Below are 19,291 nucleotides of genomic sequence, written 5' to 3'. Positions count from 1 at the left end.
AACGCCCAGCTTCTGGCAGTGCACAGACACACAGCGTCTTCTCGAGAGATCACGCTGTGACGTCACTCACTTCCTGCCCCAGGTCCTGCATCGTGTCGGACGAGCGAGGACACCGGCACCAGGCGACAGAGACTACATTGACTTACCTGCAAACGTCGATGCTGCTGCAGAATCAACTGTATCCTCTGGTGTCGATGTGTCCTCGCTCGTCCGACACGATGCAGGACCTGGGGCAGGAAGTGAGTGACGTCACAGCGTGATCTCTGGAGAACACACTGTGTGTCTGCACTGCCAGAAGCTGGGTGGTAACGAAGAGAAGTGGATGATACTGATTCGTCAGCATCATACACTCCCATTCACAACGCCCAGCTAGTAAAAGAAGTAAAAACGCCCAGATGTACGCACATAATACACGCCCAGTTGGACTTTAGAAAGCCTCATTTGCATAAATATAAAAATGGTCATAACTTGGCCAAAAATGCTCGTTTTTAAAAAAAAAACAACGTTACTCTTATCTACATTGCAGCGCCTATCTGCTGCAATAGGAGATAGGGGTTGCAAAATCTAGTGACAGAGCCTCTTTAAGACATGATCTTAGAAGAACAGGACACTCATGGAACCAATGTGAGATATCAAAAGGTAAATCCATAAGTAATATCTATAATCAAATATTAATCCAAGAATAGATGCTATTTTTACAGTTGTGAAATACAGATGTACCTCTTTCAATGCTCTGTAGACAACATAAGACAAAAAGTCCAATCATTTCTACTACTGAACAGGTCCTTGAAGAACCGCAGTAAATAACCTTGTCCCTCTGCCCATGTCCTGGGACACTTTTTGCACTCTTTTCAGCTGAGACTACTTGAAAAATCAGTCCAGTGCGACTAACAGCCAAGTAAAGCAATATGGTAACAAGAGGCATGTTGATGGACCCCACAGTTTGAGACCCTGTGCAAAACTCTAGACAGTGGCTGCTCTTCACCAACTCTATTGAAGAAATCTCACAAGAAAAAGGGGGTACTGTAAGAATGTTCAGGTGGTCACATTGACAAAACGACAATTTAGGGTAAGATCGTACTTGTGATTGTGCCTCTCTAACAAGTACAGAGCTCTAGCCCACTTAGAGGGAACCGGTCATCAGCATTTCACCTATTAAACCCTACTCACCCCTCGCTGGCCGCTGCGGTCAAAAGTTCATTGCCGTTATCCCCTCTCCTAAACTCCTCCTCTGACCGTAAATAACGGTCTTTTGTGCTATTTATGGTAATAATTCCGTGTCCCGTCGTGCACACGCAGCAGAACAGGACATCGATGCGCAAGTGTGGGATTGTGTGTGTGCTGGAGGAGGCGAGAAGCTGTCAATCAAAAGTAAGGAGTTGGGGTTCACTCCATAAAGGCTTGAGGAATGACGATGTGACTTTTTCAAACGAAGATGACTCTTTTCTAATGAAGATGTGACTCTTTTCTAATGAAGATGTGACTCTTTTCTAATGAAGATGTGACTCTTTTCTAATGAAGATGTGACTCTTTTCTAATGAAGATGTGACTCTCTTTTCTAATGAAGATGTGACTCTTTTATGCTCATTAGCATACGGCACGGGAACACTAAAAAAAACTGAATGCTAAAAGGTACAGAGCCGACTAAGAAGATAATTATAGGTCACATAAAAATAGTTTTTCACCCACTTCTACCAGGTATTGCTGGTTTAATAGGTGAAATGCTGGTGACCAGTTCCCTTTAGGCACAATATATGCAGTATGATGATCCCCACTTATACACTAAAGCCTCATGCACACGACCTTAGCCATGTGCACGGCCATGATTTTCGAGTTAGCCGGCCGCGGAGTGTCATCCGCGAGCTGCCCGCAAATCGCGTGCCATGCACATGGCTGCGTGCATTATTTTCTATGAGCCTGGACCGCAAAACACGCCGTAATAAGACATGTCCGTTCTTTTTGCGGTCCAGGCTCCTGGGCCATGCACGGACCGTGGAAACCACGGTCGTGTGCACGGGCCCATTGAAACGAATGGGGCCACAATCCGCCTGCAGACTTGCGGGTGAACTGCGGCCGCAAAAGCACGTTTGTGTGCATGGGGCCTTAAATGCATAGTTGCTATCAGTCAGTGAATTATGGCACACAGAATAGGAGGAAAGTGCCCACATGCACTGGTGTAATGACAGGCTGGAGCAGCATGCTTAACAATAATGTAGCACAAATAACAGGATTAAGACATTATAAAGCCAATAGAGGAATTAATGATAAAATACAACATCACATTTTCAGGAAGAGATTAGATATTAACAAATACTGCACATAATCGGTCATATATAAACCCAAAAAGAGGTCAGACGGATAAGCGTGCTCATTTATTAACCAGAATTCTTAATGTAGTTAGTAAATAAAACACAACTGGGGGGAATATGTAGGTTGGCAGACTGGCTTGGGAAAATTTATTAATGACGTATTCTCTAGTTTTGTGGCATTGTTGCACTGAGAAGAGTGGCGTCCTACCAGTTCCAAATTTATGGGCCGCACATACTGTTACGACACAAATAACAGAATACAATCTTTTATACTACTGGACTGGAGAAGTGAAATTCTCACGTCATTCTCATTTGCCTGAATTATTCGGTTTGTAGCGCAGCAAACGTAACGCAAATAAACCAACTTGTGAATTACCAACTGAACATGCACAAGGTGCAAACAGAAATCAGTGTTTGTCCGCTTGGGTGTATTTCCCTATGAATTCAGGTCTTTAGACCCGTAATCACAGCTGTAAAATGGGTACAAACATGCCCCCATATTATGCTTGTGTGAAACCGGCCTCAGGGTGTGTTCACAACAGCGTCAGGCTTCTGTTCATCTGTTCCGTTTGATCTTTCCGTCGGAGGAACTGATGAACGGAAAGCCAAACGGAAACCATAGCTTCCGTTTGCATTACCATTGATTTCAATGGTAATGCTTCCGTTGTCGTTGGTTTCCGTTTGCTTCCGTTCTGTAAAGTTGTTTTTTTCCTTTTACGGAAACAATGGAGTATAGTCGATTACACGATTGTTTCCGCAAAAAAAAAAGGAAATTCATCGGAAACCGATGAAAGGAAGCCTGACACGGATGTGAACAGGCCCTTACAGTTTTACAAAGTGTTTCAGTACTGTCCTATTAATCAAAACTGCAAATCAAAACTGCAAATACATTTTGTTAGGGACCTTGACTTTTCTTTGTCAACACCAAAGAGAATGATTCGGAGAATGAAGGGGCTGCAACTCTGCTTTATCCCCGTGTCCTTTTCTAAGCTCTCCCCGCACAGTGGCATACGTGTGCGCACAAACAAAAGGATATGCAAAACAGATATATTAGAACGCTGATGGCTGTGCAAGTACAGCATTTTTATACACAGCAATCCACAGACTGTGTGAACTGGATCTAATAGACGTTTTATCTTTACGACTGCTGCCTATTAGGAGTATATGTTCTAGTGAAGTCTATCACAAAATACAGGCAGGATAACCAGTATGTTGCAAAATATAACATCTTTATTAGATACAAAATAAAATACAGAATAGAAGATGGAATGACAAACCCATGATGCGAGGATCCCCACACAAGTACTAAAAACCTCTTGTAGAAAAAAATGCATGGGTAAATACAGCAAAGTGCAAGCGCCTGAACAATAAATGCAGCAGCCCTATACTGACAAGTTAGGGAAAACAATTAGACTAGACCCGCACAAAAAGGAGGACAGAATCCAGTCTAAAAGAGGGGGACCCTGATCCCCAACACGTCTCGACACCTGCTTCGTACGGGTGTCAGGATGGCCGAGCGGTCCAAGGCGCCAGACTCCAGATGAAAATTCTTCCCTAGTTGGGTGTTCTGGTCTCTGAATAGAGGCGTGGGTTCAAATCCCACTTCTGACAAGTATTAGAAGACCCCCCAGACGAAACAGGTGGTGAAACGTATTGGGGGATCAGGGTCCCCCTCTTTTGGACTGTATGCTGTCCTCCTTTTTGTGCCGGTCTAGTCTAATTGTTTTCCCTAACTTGTCAGTATAGGGCTGCTGCATTTATTGTTCAGGCGCTTGCACTTTGCTGTATTTACCTATGCGTTTTTTTCTACAGGAGGTTTTTAGTATTTATGTGTGGGGATCCTTGCATCATGGGTTTGTCGTTCCACTTTATATTCTGTATTTTATGTTGTATCTAATAAAGATGTTATATTTTGCATTATACTGGTTCTCCTGCCTGTATTTTGCAATAGGAGTATTTGATTTGCTATTCAGGTCGATCATTAATTGGCGATTTTTGAGTCCCCTTTTGGAGGAACTCACTAGAACATAGACAACCCCTTTAGACATATTGCAAAAGTAGATTTATATTTGGAAATAGTTGGTTAATGTGGTATTTTGTATGGCTGGCATCAACAAGGAGTATTATTCCTGCTAGTGATTGCTTTTCCCTGGATTTAGCCAACTCCGCAGAAAGATCTGGCCTATTTCACAGACGAGCCATCAATTAAGTCTCCAATTTCTCCGTGCTTCTTTAGCACTAGAATCAATACTATGACTTTGTCCATAACCTTCAAAGCTTGAAGCAGTAATGGGCTGTAGGAGCAATCTATTCCCCTTGTCATCAAAATGTGGTGAGTTTCTGTGATGTCAAATTAGGGGTAATACCACTAGTCCAGTAAGGATAAGCCCACAAATATCAACATGTCACCCATTGTTTGCACGTATCCACTACAGAACATCTTTCAAAGGTAGTCATAGACCTTAAAGTGCCCAAACAGATTAGAGGAATTTAGTTCAAAACTGCCGGTTTAGATGGGACCGGACAATATTTTAATGCTGATGGGATTGTCCCGACTCTCCCACAATGATTAGGCATGATAATTGCTGGAAAAAAAGTTGTTCTGTCAGCAGTTACTACAGCCAATCACAACCCTAACATGCATGTATGGCTTGGCCACGTGTTCACATTGCTTCTATGAAGGGTTTTTTCACCGAGAATGGACGGCAGGAGTGGTCTTTCAACAAAAGCAAACAAAACAAATGTTAATGGACAGATAAACTATATCTGGGGTTTAAAAGGGGTTCTCTATCCCCCTGCTGCCGCCCCCAGTGATCAGCGATCATCTGTGGGGAAAATCTATCAATACGTGTAATGCCCCTGTGGTGGCAGTAGGTGTTAAATTTCCCAGCAGCGCCACTACAGGGTAAATATAGTATTACATAGTGCTCATTCATATTCATACAAATCATATCAAGTCTGTGTAATGCAGTACAGGTCCTCTAGAGCCAGAGGCACTCTACAGTCTATCAAAGAGAAGAGGATCCTGAACAGAGGAACCCCTATATGAACTCATAATTCCCTAAAGGGGTATATGAAAGTGGGTTTTCAAAACTGCAGACCCTTCATTAAATAACTTGCACAAAAGAAGATACACATAAGAACAACGCCGAGTGTAAGAAAGCTACCTATATCAAGTCTCCTTGATGCTTCTCCTGAGGAGCTGACATATGGAACTGTCTAATATGAGGCCAATCCCATCACGGCCTCAGTACTGTCTAAGAAAGATAGAATCTATTTTCTATATCCTTAGCACTTACATATAATTATAGGTTCTTCTGGTTAATCTGGCATTAAGTATCTACCACTTGTCTCCCATGCAATTCTAGAATAAAAATAAAATGTGACACCTACTTCTACTTAAAATAATATAAAACAGAAAAATCAGTGCGAACCTGCTTTACAATTTCAGTTATTAATGATTAACCGGTTGAGGATCGCCTACTGTATATATACGGTGCAGGTTCAAGCTTGCTGTCTGAGCAGTCGGGCAGCTGAATGTTGGGTGCCCAGCAGTCAAAGACTGCCAGGGACCCTGGAGCCAATGAGCACTGCGTATAAAACATAGGCAGCGGCGCTGCCTCTGTTGGTCCAGTTAGTCATGTGACTGGTCACACGATCGCCGGGATGTCGGTAGTAGGAGACTGATGCTGGATCTAACTAGATTTAGCGCAGCCCTATCAGTGACAATAATCACTATAAGGGTATGTTCACACATTCAAAAAGTGGATGAAAATTACAGAGCGGTTTTTAAGGGAAAACAGACTCCGATTTCAAAAAGTTTTTTGAAGCTGAAAATTAAGCCTATTTTTTTTAGATGTTTTTCATAGTGTCAATGAAAAATCAGCTCCAAAAACGCCTCAAGAAGTGACATGCTAATCGAGGCATTTTTTTCATTCAGCAGCGTAAAAATACACCTCATGTGAACAGCACAGCAACGGGAATTTGTTTGTAGGCATTGTGCTAGTGTTTTTCCAGAGTAATTCAAGGCCCTTACGCCCATTTATACATTGGAGATGTAGATATAGCAAACTTGGCAGCGGAAAAGCTGCCGCAGAAATCGCAACTTAGAATATATATAGAATACTCTGCTTCTGCGTCCAGTCCGGCCTCCAGAGATTAAATATCATCCCAGGAGGCCGGACTGCAGGACGTCAGCGGAACGCATCGCCATGACTACAGTTAAGTATAGGTTTTTTTTTTTACCTGCAGTTTTCCGCAGCAGACATTCCAGCCGAAAATCTGAACCTCAATTTGGTGCGGTTTCTCGGCTGGAATTCCCTGCAGGGACCAGGGCGGATGCGGTGGGTACTTCTACGCAGCGTAGCCGCATTGTGTGAACATTGCCTAATAGGGCTGATGCCGAGAAATGCTAAAAAAAAAAAAAAAAAAAAAACAAGAAGAAGAAGCAAAAATTGTCTGTATAAAAATGAAAACAAACATCACAATCACGTCGCTAGCCCAACAATTAACTAACGTGTGCTAAAAAAAAAAGGCTAGATTGTGCGTGGTCCTGAACCGGTTAATGAATACTGCAAATAAACAGATTTGAGGATAATATTTGAAGGTCAAACGCACAACCATCCTAGACAAGTAAAAGCCATAATAGAAGAGCTTAGGAGATATCATAGAACGTCTATTAGATTTCATAGTAATCAATAATAATGGATAATTGTCGGTTTTCTCATGGAGACATGCTTGAGCTCTATATGTGTTACTAACATTCTGTAGACAAGGAACGCGTACAACCAATTGTAGTTTTTATGATGTCTTGCGGCTGGCTGAACTTTTCAGAAATATCTTTCAGGCGATTATTAGGAGTCCCATACACCGAGGGCATTAGCGCCAATGTTCAGGTAAATGGGTTTAGGTGACAATGATGTCAGTCACGTTTACCAAGTTAGAAGCATAAACGTATCAAATATCACCATGAGGCGGTAATCACATATACAGGTTTTGATAATGTTTTTGGAGCCAAAGCAAGAAGTGGGTCCGGAAAGGAAATGGAAGAATAAAAGGAAAGACTTAAACGTTTCCTTCCTGTTCGATCCACTCCTGACTTTGGGCCCAAAAAACTCCATCAAAAACGACACGTGTGATTCCAGCCTAATAGCCATCCCAGGAATTGGTAGAAAAATCCCTAAAAAAATTATCTTATTGACTATAAGCAAATGTCTGCCCGCTGTGTTTTTAAAAACTCAAAAAAAACCTTGTGTGAATCCAGCTTTGGAAAAAAAAGCCAAACAATCCACAAATATCAACTCAAAACAAAAACAAACAAACAATGATTTTTCACCTATTTCTTATATGAATACAGAATGCTCCACACGTTGCAATGCTGGTTGGCTTGATTCTAGGAAGACGTAACGCATAGAGAACTCAGACCGACCTACCATATAGTCTTTTCATGGAATAGAATCGTCTGTGCTGAACCTATTAATATATGGACACCTCTGTTGTAAAATAAAAAATGGAACAATTTTGAAATGAGACTTTATTACAAATATCCTACCATTGTACAACGTCTTCAGCTTATGTGCAGATCTCTGGGTCTCCCTGGTTAAACTGCAAACCCTTTGTGGTCTGATCCTGCATTTACACGCCATCTGTCCCCTACATTAGTGTTTACAATGTATACATTTGTAGCTTAGCAAAAAATAAGGGACAGTAGGGGACAATATACCAAAAAAAATAAAAATCCAGTGTGAATAAAGTATTAACCAAGTCTTAGCGCATCGGCCATTCACTCCCATAATGCATTGACAAACACTGGGTGTCTGTTTAGCAAGTGCCTAGAAGTGAAAACTTCCTTGTAATGTTCGCTCTTGTTCCGTAACACAAATCTACTTTGTAAAATACGACACCCCCCCCCCCCCTTGAACGTTATGTTTATGTGGATGACAAATGCTTTTGTACCACCGTAATGGGTGTTTTTGTTTTCCTTACCACATTGTTGAATTGTGTTGCGTGCGCTGTTCTTGGCACTAGCTTTCCACGTCCGATATTGCTATACGACCATCAAGTGTGCTCGATACCCTCGATGGTGGGTGAACATGGGCACACATTAACATCACTTCGAGTTAATTGGATGTAAAAGTGTAACTAAACCTTGAAACTTCTGACACGTCATAGCGACATGTCAAAAGTTTTGATTGATGGGGGTCCGAGCACTGAGACCCCAACCAATCGCTAGAGCGAAGTGGCAGAAGTGCTGAGCGCTCAGCCGCTTCGTTTCTGTTCGACCTTTTTTGGAAATCAATTTAGCAGAGTACGGGCTCAATAGAAAGTCTGGGAGTCCGTACTCTGATACATCGGCTTCCTGGAAAAAGCCAAACAGAAGCAAAGGGACCGAGCCCTCACACGAGCACTTCAGCTGCTTCGTTTTATCGATTGGTGGGGGTCTCAGTGCTCGGACCCCCATCACTCAAAACTTCTGACATGTCACTAGGATATGTCAGAAGTTTGTTAAACATTTATTTAGCCTTTAAGTTTAGAAGCCCATAAAAGTTTTGGTAGAAAAAAATAAAATAAAATAAAAATTAAAAAAAAAAAGTGTCCATCGAATGTAATTGCTCACAAGAAATGAAAGTAGCAGCAACAAAAGGAAACTATTTGTAACATGCAATTTTCGGACGCAGAGCTATTATAGGTAGAGCTCATTTCGAGGTTAGTGTTCTTTGTACTATTATTATAACTACATTGCTGGAGAAGTGATTATGTCGTTTACATTGTATGTCGCCCTTCCCCAGCTAATTTTTAAAGTTAAAAACGTGTGTTGCCAAGGAAACAGCACAGCAGTATGCAGAACACCACGCACTCTGCGCCCACATTCTTAAAGTGAGACCAATAGAATATATCTTAGCGCATCTTATGGTGGGAGTGGAGAATGACTACTCATTGAATGGTTTTGGAGGATAAACGCTTTTCAATTTCTCGACCTATATTCTCTAAAATTCTTGGGCAAGTTACTTTTAAATAGGACCTCTCCGCTCTTCTGACACGCTATCAAAAGCGATCGCGGCATCTTAGTGGTTTTTAGCCGATCGGCATCGCTGCGATGCGCAGCATTGCCGAGCGTTGCTATGGCACCCGGCCTGGCCTAACAATGGCCTCCTGGTCTGCCACATATGGAAGCCGATTAGGTGCCGCCTGGAGGCGGGGCCCAATAGGCTTGCGGTTAGTGAATAACTGACAGCTCTAATGAATTGCACTACATGGGTAGTGCAATGTATTAGAATAAAGATCAAAAGTGCAGGCCCTCAAGTCCCCTAGTGGGACAAAACAAAAAGTTAATAAAAATGTTGAATAAAAGTGTAAAAATAAATGTTTCAAGTTAAAAAAACAAACAAACACCGCCGTTTTTCCTATAATAAAGTCTTTTATTATAGGAAAAAAATGAAAACTTTAAAAAAAATGTACACTTATTTGGTATCACCGCGTCTGTAATGACCCAACCTGTAAAACTATAATGTTAATTTTCCTGTACGGTAAACACCGCAAAAACAATAAAAACCAATGCCAGAATCGCTATTTTTTGGTCACCACCCCTCACAAAACATAGAATTAAAAGTGATCAAAAAGTCGCATTTACCTCAAAATAGTACTAAAGAAAACCACAACCCATCCCGCAAAAAACTTAGGCCTCATGCACATGCCGTATCCATAGGCCGCATTTTCGAGCCGTGCTCGCATACAAAGAATGGGAGCACGGCCCATAAAATACAAAAAATAGGACATGCTCCATAATTCCCGGCATGGTTCTACGGCACGGGCACCTATCCGTAGACAGGTAACGGACAATAATCATAAACCATAGCATAACATAACCAATGAATGTACTAATGCCGAGACCGGCGTCTACCCCCTGGCAAGGATTTAGTCAAATGCTTTTTTGGTCATATGAGTCCAACGACCAGTAAAAACAGAGACACCCACCCCCTCCATTAAGGCCCTGTTCACACTGAATTTTTTTACACGTTTGACGCGGAAACCGTGCCAAACAACGGGCGAAAATGCGAGCGGAAAAAAAGCGGCATGCACTATCTTCGGCCGTTTACGTCTCTGACCTCCCATTGACAAGACATCAATGGGAGGCAGAGAAAGCGTATTTCGCAACGCTTTTGCCCGCTGCGCTCTGTGGCTGCGGGCAAAAAACACAGCGAAAATCACGGCAAACGGCGTGCAGGCAGATAAAATTCCAGACAGAATTTTGGGGCAGAATTTTCTGCCTGCAAAAAAACTAAATGAACAGGGCCTAACTCAGGCTGTGGAAGCACATAACACCTTGGCTGCAGTACAATACTGTATCTAGAGCGGTTATATGCCACGTATCCATCCTTTGCTGCCTCGACCTGCATGTTCTGACGTTGGGACAATGAAACAATAGTCTGCCACTCACTGGTTACAATGGTCAAGGTCACATCCACATTCTCTGCATATATATCACAAGACACAATTTCTTACTCAGATTGCTGAACGTAACGCACCCTTTCACTTAATACCAAGATGTAGAGAAATGCCGGGAATTAGGCTGCGGGGGTGAGAACTAAGAAGTAGATTGAAGACGCGATTAACTAGAAAACGTTACTTTGGTGGAGTTTCCCTTTCAGAGCGAAAACATGAGAATTCAGGAAAAGTATTCATTGTAGAGCATAGCCGTAGCATCTTACAAGAGCTCAACTCGCTGGCATCACTACCGTTAGTCCAGAACCTTGCACTATATTTACACTGGCGTCATGGCTTCGGTTTATAAGGGACACCATGGCGCTGCACCGGATCTGTTGTACGGCAGATCTATTCAACGACTGACTAACCCCCCAATAAGATAGACTATTGGGATAGATGGGACGGTTGGGGTACTATTTTCTCAGCAAGAAAAGCCTCGCCTGCTGTATTATTCTGCTATCAAAAGTGATGGATTTCTTGAAAACAACATCAGAAATAAATTTCTTTCCATATAAAGTGTAGAGAGCATCGGTACGGAGGGCGAGGACCTTCCGTTTGGTGCATTTTAAGATCCCTGTGACCACACTGTAAAATAAGTAAATTATGATCAGAACAAATGCGTTCTGCCATCACCTTAAGCGACGTCCATCATTTTAAATTGATGCATTATAATACATTATGTAATAGTGATCAGGGAACACACTCTACAGGACATAAGAATGGGACCCCACATTGATTCCTTAAAAGGGATCATTACAGAGGACAGGAAACCGACACGCAATAATGTAGATTTCCTGGCACGGTTTTTCCATATGCAGAGAAATCAATGTATGTCAGTGGGCAAAGTTACACACAGTATCTATTTTCCTTCATACTACGCAATCGATGTACTGCAAAGCTATTTTTTCTGCACAAAGGAAGATAATAAAATTAATTATTTATCATGCCAGGTCTTTACATAATAAAAATAAAATCAGTCCAGTCAAGAAGTGATGTGTTTGGAACAGACCTGGACAAACCTTACACAGGTATAGGAGTCCGCAACTAAAAGTCAGCAAAGCAGCAAGATGACTCTGTGACCCCAAGTTGTGGTGCGTTTGGCACAAGCCTTCCCCTTGTTGTCAGTGGCAGTGCCCCTTCCCCATATACTTACCTCCTACAGGGCCCCACGATGATCCCAACGATATGGCTGCTGCATGAAGCTTCTTGTTTTTGCATTATTAATCAGTGCACAACAAAGAAGAGTATTTCAGCGTGTGGGTACAGCCCGTAGGCAAGGGTACAGCAACTATATCAAACTGGGAGAGTGACTTCTGGGACGATACAGTAGCTACAAACACAAAAAGTAAGTATAGTTTAACTGAAGTGCGTCTGGCATTGACCAAGTGACCTACAATACAATAATCCCACAATGCAGTGCTCAAATGATCAACACGTACTGAAATAGTAACACGATACAATCAATGCCCAAATAATACTAGTGCCAAACAGTGTCAATCCTAGTACTGCCATAAAGTGCTGAAATACCGCCATACAATGCTAAAATGAGAACGTGCAAAAATAATATGACATATAACACACCACATATACACAACCACCACATACATGCCATGTATATACACACACAAACATACGAAAAGAGCACATCTGCAACTACCAAGGAGAGTATTGAAACCCTCGGAAGAATGTTCATGGCAAGTTGTTTGTATAGGGAAAGAAGGAAAGGCTCCTTTCCGTTGCGTTTTCAAGGCAAGAATAAGGCCATATTCAGACGACAGGGTCCCGACAGGTTTGCATCCATTTTGCATCTGTTCCGGGCATATCTGGACAGTGACATCAGGGGCAACTCCTGAAGTGGAATCCCCATGTGGCCGGTGATTCCACTTCAGGAAAAGCCCCTGTCGTCTGTGTCCATTTATGGACACCAAACGTTACTGGCTTCTCCTGGTGTGAAATCCCCGGTCACAGAGTGTTCGGGGATTCCGCTTCAGGAGTTGCCCCTGATATCACTGTCCATATATGGACAGAGACATCAAGCGCTCTGTCCAGGAGCGGAATCCCCGAACACACGGGGATTCCGCTCCTTCAGGGAGCTAAAGTGGGGCTAGCACATAGCAGAGCAGGGAGATACCTCCCTGCTCTGCTATAGTGGCGTCGCTACAGCTGTAGCAGCTGCTAGCGGCGCCATCGGCCATGGGAGGTGACACCGGGCCAGGGCGCTTTTGAAACAATCCGGGAAAGGGAGCCAGCGCAGAGCCCCCTTCCACCTGCTGTACATCCTGGCCCTGCCACAGTACACCTGTATAAGGGCACCCCCACATTGTAGAAACTTACTTCCAGCATACAGCACTTCGTCCGAATGGCATAAACTCCTCCTCCTCACATGCACTCTGCGCTGTGAGGAGAGAGCGAGCGACGGTAGACACGGCCGTCACTCGGGACACATTCCAGTGGGAGCCGGGCGGCCGGGAGAACGGGCGAAAATAGGGCATGTCCCATTTTTTGACGGCCAGGTTTCCCGGCCCGTCAAAAAAAATCGGTCGTGTGAATAGCCCCATTAGGGGTCTATTGTTCCTACTACAGCCGTGTGACAGCCGTTTTATGAACGGCCGTCACCCGGCCGGGAAACCCTGTCGTGTGAATAAGGGCTTATGCAGTTTGTAATACATGCAGATTTTGCCTCGAAAAAAAAAATCTATAAGAAATCTGCAACATAAAGGGCATGCCCTAAAATCCATGCAAATCCTTCCACCACACATGAATGGGGCTTTGTAAATGTAATAAACTCTGCGGATATTTACTGCAGAATCCACACAAGAAATCTGCAACAAATCCACCACATCTCAACTAGGCCTGACAAGGAAATACAATCCAGTTGTCAATATTTGCACATAATAGTATAAACATGTCGTATCATTGAATAGTCACAGACGTCAGTGACGGAGGCTCTTCTTCTACGGCCTTGTCTGCATTGCAGAGATTCTTCTACGTTACTCTATTGTACAAGTGAAAAGAGTCCTGTCTTCAGTGCACAAAAGAAGCCTACAGTATAGACCGTTCACAAAAGGCGGCTCATAATGAAATGAGCAAATACAAATATTCCTCGTCATCTTTGTAAGCGGCGGGCAAAATACCAGCCTTTGTCCATCACAATTAAATTAGGTTTGTCTCATGACCAACTTCTGTTTTACATGGAAGTCTGATCAAACAGTTCCCTTCCATATATTACCAGCAGCAGCAGCGACGCGGTGGTGAGTGGAGCGTTCGACCTGAACTGAACTTCTAAAACTTGTGTCCGTGACGTCCCAGCTGCGTTTCCTCCCAGGTTTCTACCACGCACACGGACCACATAGAGGTGAAACGACATCCATAAGTAGGTGCATATTTTTCACGGCTCTATTGTGTTCGGATGAGAAAACGTGGTTCCAAAATGAAGAAAAAAAAACAGAACCTCTTGAATAGCCACGTGTATTGCGGCATTAGGCCGGGGCTACATGGCGGCTTTGGTAGCGATACAGGTCACGCCGCCAAAGATTGCTGCGTGCATCGCACATAATAAAAAGCCAATGTGGCCTCGTAGCGACTCCCGATTTGCCACAACCCGACATTCGTAAGAAATCCAAACCTGGTAATCCATATATTTATAGAGAACCAGTCATCTTCCCTTTTTATATCACGTAGGGGTATTTTACAATAAACAATTCTCGCCTTTCCCCCTACAAAGTCCATATAACCTACTTAGTGAGACAATTTTTAAGTTTGTTTTTTTAACAACATCCACGCGGCTATATACACCTGAATGTTTGTAAGGCTCTGTTCACACAGCTTAAAAGCGGACTTGTATTTCCGTGGCAGAAATCCAAGACTGAACCTCAGATTTCTGCGGTTGCGCAGCAGATCCGCAAGACGATCCTTGCCATTTCTGTCTGAAAGAAGTAGCAGGGCAGGAAAAAAAAAATCTGTGTGGAAATGTTCATGTGAACAGGGTCGCGGAAACCCCCATTCACACCCGACGGAGGAAGGTTGTCATGGATTTCAGCACGGACATGTGTGAACAGGGCCTAAAAATCCATATACACGCTGCAGAAATACTCCATTTAGAAGTATGGCATGGATTTTTAGAAATATCTACAATAAAACTGCGATGTGTGAACTTACCCTAGAAGTAGCACGGTCCGGCTTCTGCTCTAGTGCACTCCCAGGCAGTACAAATAGGGGAAAGACACACGATCGCCAAACCCTCATTTTATAACCTTGTGAGACGGTTTAGGTAGGAAAGAAAAGCCACTGACCAGACCTGTGAAGTCTTGTCTGAGAGACCTAATATTCTCTGCAAAACTACAGTTTGTTTGTTCAATTTCCTTTTCGTATGTGTAGTAATACTTTTTTTGGGAAATATATGACATTATATGTGCACTACTTATTTATGTCAAAATCTAATCCACTTGTCTTGTGTTGTAATCCGCTGCAGATTTTCCCTGCACAAATCCGCAGAAAATCCGCCAAGTGTGAATTCCCCCGACCAGTGAAGGAGCTTTAAATCCCTGTTGTACATTTGAAATGGTGCGAGCTGAACGTTTGACAAACTTCTGACATGTCATAGTGACATGTCAGAAGTTGGTATTGGTGGGGGTCCGAGCACGGAGACTCCCACCAATCGCTAGAACGAAGCAGCTGAAGGTCTCGTGTGAGCGCTCAGCTGCTTCGTGTCTGTTCGGCATTTTCCGGAAATAAATGTATCGTGTACGGATTTAATAGAAAGTCTATGAGCCCGTACTCCGATACATCGGCTTTCCGGAAAAAGCAGAACAGAAACGAAGCAGCTGAGCGCTCACACGAATGCGTCAGCTGCTTCGTTCTAGTGATTGGTGGGGGTCTCAGTTATCGGACCCCCATTAATCCAAACTTCTGACATGTCTCTATTACATGTCAGAAGTTTGTCGAACGTTTAGCTACACTTTAAGGACCAGGAGCCCACGCTGTAAAATAAACCTCTACAAGAAACACATGGACAAAATACTGTAGACTTTATGAACCAGTTCAACCACTGTAGAAGCCAATTCTGTTTTATTTGCCCAGCAATAAGAACTTTCATAGGCATTAATAGAAGACAACCTACAAAGTTTGGTGCCAAATCTCAAACAAACCCTTTAAAAAGAGGATCGTTTACCAGTTTATTAATTCCCTATCTCCTAAATAATCTAATAGGCGCTATGATGCGGATGACTGCAGTGTAATTTTTTTCCCCCAAAAACATTTATTTGCAAACCTATGAGCATTTTTCTAAATATGCTAATTTGGCTATACTTGCCAAATGGGAGGTGACTTTCTTTTCACTCTGGGCGGTGTAATGTTTTTTGTATGACGCTGTACAATCGTCGTACAGCTTCTCTCCCTTCCCTGCTCAGCAACACAGCCTGATCATATAGTATACAACTTCCATTCCCGACTGTGTTTTCAAGTGGCGATACCTCCGGTTTTTTCACTGCTAGAGCTGCAATTATCTCATCTATCATATGCCACTAGAACCACTGTTCTAGGTGGTCCCCAGCCGGAGATACGGCTGTTTGAAGTGATCCCCCTCCCTCCAGCCTCAGTCTCTCACACTGTGTGAAGCAGCTTCATGCTGATAGGACAGTGTCAGAGGCTGTGAGGAGGCTCCATCTCAGGAGAATCGCTGCTGTTGACATCCACTTGTCTAATATAGCCTCATTTACATATTAGAAAAAAGCTCATAACTTTTAAAATAAACTTTTTGGGGGAACAGTTTTCACTAGCATTATCAGTGTGACAGCGCCTATCAGATTAGCTAGGAGATAGGGCATTACTAAACTAGTGACAATCTCGTTAAAGATTGGGCTGGAACTCTCATGTAAATGACCCCACATCAGTGTGCTGGGCCTCTCCATTCCCTATTATCTGCGGGTGTCTTGTACTAGGCCCCAGCTATATCTAGCGGGAAGATTTCACACTACTGTTTACCCCTAAAGTGCAATGGAGGGAAGCGGCAGTCTCAAGTCTTAGGAACCGCTACCGTGATAAGTCCCCAAATGAAATTTTCAGGGCTTTAAAGAGTCTCTGTCACCACATTATAAGTGCCCTATCTCCTACATAAGGAGATGGGCGCTATAATGTAGTTGACAGTAATGCTTTTTATTTAAAAAAAAACGATTTTTACCACTTTATTAGCGTTTTTAGATTTATGCTAATGAGCGTATTTTCACTTTAGACCAAGTGGGCGTTGTACAGAGGAGTGTATGACGCTGACCAATCAGCATCATGCACTCCTCTCCATTCATTTACACAGCGCATAGGGATCCTGTTAGATCGCTATGTGCTGTCTAAGGCTGGGTTCACACGACCTATTTTCAGACGAAAACGAGGCGTTTTACGCCTCGATTTATGTCTGGAAATAGCAATTAGACCTACCGGTAATTGTATTTCCAGGAATCCATCATGACAGCACTACAGGCGGTTGCCCTCTTGACCTCTGTAGGGACAGGAAGACAGAGAGGTTAAAAGGCCCCTCCCACCACCCACTTGCCAGTGTTTTTCAATTACTACACCAGGATGGATGCAACCCTATTTTATTTCTAGGGATAATAACGGACATGTTAAATGCACAAATCAGAATTCAATCAGGGAGGGATGTAATGGTGCTGTCATGATGGATTCCTGGAAATACAATTACCGGTAGGTCTAATTCCTATTTTCCAGTACATCCCTCATGACAGCACTACAGGAGCAATACCAGATTATAATGCTCAGGGCGGGACTACGGATTGAAGGACTTTCCGTCCAAAACTTAAATCCGTATCGGACAGCACATCGAGTCTATAATGTTTGTAAAACGTATGATGGCTTGACCAAGTGGCAGCTCTGCAGATTTGGTCCATAGAGGCTTCTCTTCTTTCTGCCCAGGATGCCGAAACTGCCCTCATTGAATGGGCTCTGATGCCTTGTGGGGCAGATAGCCCTTGGGACTTGTAGGCTTCTTGTATGGTGGTTTTTTACCCATCTCGCTAGAGAGCCTTTTGAGGCTTTCTTTCCTCTATTCTTTCCCCCAAATAGGACAAATAGATTTTTATCTTGTCTCCAGGAGGAGGTTCTATCCAGATACTGAAGAATTGTTCGCCTGACATCCAGGCAATGGAATTTTTCTTCTTGTTGGTCTTTTGGATCTGGATAAAAAGGAAGGTAGAATTATTTCTTGTTCTCTATGGAAAGCAGTAGATACCTTTGGAATAAATGAGGGATCCAGCTTTAGGATGATCTTATCCTCTTGTACTTTTAGGTAGGGTTCTATAACCGACAGAGATTGGATTTCTCCAATCCTTCTTGCTGAAGTAATAGCGACTAAGAATGCAGCTTTTAGAGTTAAAAAATGCATACTAATTTCGTCGAGCGGCTCAAAGGGGGGCTCACAAAGAGTCGTTAACACCACATTCAAATCCCAGGTAGGAACTGATTTCTTTAGGGAAGGTTTCAGTTTAGAGACCGCTTGGGTGAATCTTCTGATCCACCGATGTTCAGCCAGAGGAGTGTTAAAAAAATTACCTAAGGCTGAAATCTGTACTTTTAAAGGTACTAGGGCTAAGTCCTTTTTTGGATCCCGATTGTAAAAAATCTAGGATTTTTGCAATGTTGGGAGAAAAGGGATCTGGTCCTGGGATTCCATGCCAGGAACAGAATTTCTTCCAAATCTTTTGATAGATTTTAGAGGTAACTTCTTTATGATAAGATAGTTGAAATTACCTCGTCTGACAGACCGTGGTTCCTCAAGATCTGCCTTTCAGGATCCAGGCTGACAATTTCAGTCTCTATTCCCTGGAAGAATAAGGGACCCTGGGAGAGAAGATTCTCCTTGACTGGGAGCATGATAGGATCTTCCAACGCTAGGTATTGTACGATTGGAAACCAACTTCTTTTCGGCCAATAGGGAAGAATAATGATGAGCTTTGTCAAATCTTCCTGGATTTTTCTTAACACCATTGGTATTAGAGGAAACAGAGGAAAGGCATAGGCCAGATCCATGTCCCAGGGTTGGGACAATGCATCTACTCCCAATGGGTTGTCTCTGAGATTTAGGGAGAAGAATGTCTCTACTTGAGTGTTTTTCCTCGTGGCAAACAGGTCTATTTGTGGATAACCCCAATTTCGGGTTAGGGACCGAAAGACTTCCTTGTTTAGGGACCATTCTCCCGGGTCTACTTTTTCCCGACTCAGGAAATCTGCTGATAGGTTCTCTGAGCCTTTTAGGTGGACTGCCGTGACTGATAGGACGTTTTCTTCTGCCCAACTGAAAATTTGTGCAGAGAGGGCCTGAAGAAGAGTGTGTCTTGTTCCCCCTTGATGGCGAAGAAAGGACACCGCTGTCGTGTTGTCCGATAAAATTCTTAAATGCTTCCCTTTTATGGTGGGTGAAGCTCTTATAAGTGTCTCCCATACGGCTCTTAGTTCTTTGAAGTTTGAGGACATCATCTTCATTTGAACAGGCC

At 43.1% G+C, this 19,291-nt stretch overlaps 1 protein-coding gene and 1 non-coding gene across 2 annotated transcripts in view; one reads left to right on the top strand and one right to left on the bottom strand.

Moving 5' to 3' along the window:
* The window catches only part of GAREM1 (GRB2 associated regulator of MAPK1 subtype 1), a 124,158-nt gene that overhangs the window by 93,650 nt on the left and 11,217 nt on the right, over positions 1-19,291 (bottom strand). The gene's annotated exons all lie outside the window — the stretch shown is intronic.
* TRNAW-CCA (transfer RNA tryptophan (anticodon CCA)) lies at positions 3,812-3,920 on the top strand. Its single transcript has 2 exons — positions 3,812-3,849; positions 3,875-3,920. It is a non-coding gene; the product is annotated as a tRNA-Trp (tRNA).

This window comes from Rhinoderma darwinii, chromosome 5 (assembly GCF_050947455.1).
Source record: "Rhinoderma darwinii isolate aRhiDar2 chromosome 5, aRhiDar2.hap1, whole genome shotgun sequence".
Lineage (NCBI taxonomy): Eukaryota > Metazoa > Chordata > Amphibia > Anura > Rhinodermatidae > Rhinoderma > Rhinoderma darwinii.
Note: the sequence above shows the minus strand (reverse complement) of the source record. Positions and strands in the feature narration are given on the sequence as shown.